At 45.6% G+C, this 2,831-nt stretch overlaps 1 protein-coding gene across 2 annotated transcripts in view; it reads left to right on the top strand.

Moving 5' to 3' along the window:
• Positions 1 to 2,831, top strand: part of Arhgef33 (Rho guanine nucleotide exchange factor 33) — an 82,276-nt gene that overhangs the window by 38,341 nt on the left and 41,104 nt on the right. The window lies entirely within an intron of this gene.

The following is a 2,831-nucleotide window of genomic DNA, read 5'->3' on the forward strand; positions in this document are numbered from 1 at the left end:
CTCTGCTACATATGCAGCTAGAGACATGAGTCCCACCATGTGTTTTCTTTGATTGGTGGTTTAGTCCCAGGGAGCTCTGGTAGGTACTGGTTAGTTCATATTGATGGTCCTCCTGTAGGGCTGCAAACCCCTTCAGCTCCTTGGGTACTTTCTCTAGCTTCTTCTTTGGGGACAATTTTAAAGTTTTTGAGAGCTGGGTTTCTCCAGCCAAGGGAAAGTTCTTTTGACTTTTCTGTTGTCTCTGCTGTTGTCTTTTGGCTTCTGGGGGAAACCACAAGTCCACCCTGGGCAGCCGTGGTGACACCTGTCTCCCCTGGGGAGTGTTCCCTTTTCTACTTCTCCCCCGACCCCACAAGGCAGGAATAGGAGCATCTCAGGGCACTGCAATGAAAGCCAGTGCCTTCTTCCAGTTGTAAAATCTGCGCAGATTTTGCTTGGACATCACAAAGATTCATTTTAAATGCTTGGAATGAGGGGCTGGTGAGACGGTTCATTGGGAAAGGGAGTTTGCCGCCCAAGCCTGGTGACCCTAGTTTCAAATCTCGAACACATGGAAAGGTGAAAGGAGAGAACCAACTCCACAGCGCTGTCATGTGACTTCCACACGTTTGTGTTACATTCCCCAGAATCATGTGTGCATACAGACAGCAGTAAAAACCAACAAGAAGGATTAGAAAAGCAAGCTGGTTGCTATTGCTGTTCCCCAGCTCCAAGCTCTGGCTGCTCCCCGGGCTCTGCTCATTCTCTGCAGAACAATCGCTTTGGTCCCTCTTATTTCTCCCTACTCCCAGTCCTAGATGAAAACCATTTGTGAAAACATCAGAAGCCAAACACCTGTATCTGACAACTGTGGTGTAGGGCGCTAAGCTGTAGTGGATTGCAGCAGAGCAGGTTGGGATCATTTGAATGATTTGGTTTTGGAAATGTCTAGAAGTTCTCATATGCAGAGACACACATGTGGGTTGTCAAGGCACATGGGCTTTACCTTTAGCTCCTTACTTGGTAGATATTTTAAAATTGTATGTCTATGTCTGTGTGTGGATTTGTGTGCATGAGCATTGTGACCAAGCAGGCCAGCAGGGGGCTTCAGCTCTCCTGGATCTGGTTACAGGCAGCTGCGAGCAGTCTGGGGTGGGTGCAGGCAGCCAAACTTTGTGCTCTGCGAGGGCAGCAACTGCTTTGAACTACTGAGTCATCTCTCCAAACATGGTATTTTATTTTTTTAAAAGCTTTATTTATTTATTATATGTAAGTATACTGTAACTGTTTTCAGATACTCCAGAAGAGGGAGTCAGATCTTGTTACAGATGGTTGTGAGCCACCATGTGGTTGCCGGGATTTGAACTCAGGACCTTCGGAAGAGCAGTCAGGTGCTCTTACCCGCTGAGCCATCTCACCAGCCCCAAACATGGTATTTTAAATTACAGAATAAGCCTGCTGAACATTTCTGTTTTGAAGAGCGATGTGGACCTAAGATTTCTATGCCTTATCAGAGTATACAATCAAGACCAGGTTATTTTGCTATATCGCCTTAGTTTAGTCTCTGTGGAAGTGCCTCTGATAGTTGCTCTGTAGATAAAACAGGTTTTTAGAAGTGTTCCAATTCTCCACATTTCTGTTTGTGTTTACCTTTTTGACTTACCACTTGAAGAAGAAATGATTTGAAAATTTGGAGCACTTCTGTACCAAGCCTGTATATGGAGGGGCCATTTCTTACATTTACTCATTTCGTCCTCCAGACAGTCCTGGGAAATAGTTGTCATTGTTGTAATGACTACAGATGAGCACACTGCTCCCCAGAGGTTGGCCAGCTCGCCTACGTTCCTCACCCTTGATGGAGAAAGCTTAGGATTTGTTCCCTATGACTCCAAAAGATCTCCTCTTACGGTGTTCAGTCAGCCGGCGTGCATCGAGTGCTTCCCAATGCCCTGGCTGACTGCTGAAGACGGCTCTTGTCACTACCAATACTTGGAGCAACGCTCATTGGGAAAGATGCCATTAGTTCTTTTTCTGTCAAAACATAAGAAATGAAAAAAACAAAACCTTTTTTCAAAATTTCAAAGAAATTCTTACTAATATTTATTTATTCTCCTATTTAAAATATTTATTTTTAATATTTTGATTGTTTGCATGTATGTACATTTGTATGATTGTATGTACATGCATGTGTGCAACTGCCCTTGAAGGTCAGAAGGCGTTGACTCCCCTTGAGCTGATGTCACAGATGATTGTGAGCCGCCTGGTGTGGGTGCTGGTGTCACAGATGATTGTGAACCGCCTGGTGTGGGTGCTGGTGTCACAGATGATTGTGAGCTGCCTGATGTGGGTGCTGGTGTCACAGATGATTGTGAACCGCCTGGTGTGGGTGCTGGTGTCACAGATGATTGTGAGCCGCCTGGTGTGGGTGCTGGGAACTGAACTGGAGTCCTCCAGAAGAGCTTCCAGTGCTCCTAACCACTAAGCCAGCTCTTCAGCCCCTCTCTTATTTTTATTTTTCACTTCTTCAGGGGAAAAGTACAGAATTTCCTTATATTCTGATGATAATCAGCGACTGTGGCTCATCACTTCTCTCACAGAGTTCAAGTGCTGGATCAGATTGTCTACACACATGCTTTAGCTTCCTAATAAGTCTCTCTCTCTCTCTCTTTCTTTCTCTCTTTCCTCCCTCTCTCTCCCTCTCTCTCCTTCCTCTCCCTCCCTCTCTCTCTCTTTCTCTCTCTCTCTTTCTCCTCCCTCTCTCTCCCTCTCCCTCTCTCTCTCTTTCTTTCTCTCTCTCCTCCCTCTCTCTCCCTCTCTCTCTCTCTCTCTCTCTCTTTCTTTCTCTCTCTCCC

This window comes from Mus pahari, chromosome 18 (assembly GCF_900095145.1).
Source record: "Mus pahari chromosome 18, PAHARI_EIJ_v1.1, whole genome shotgun sequence".
In the NCBI taxonomy this organism is placed as follows: Eukaryota; Metazoa; Chordata; class Mammalia; order Rodentia; family Muridae; genus Mus; species Mus pahari.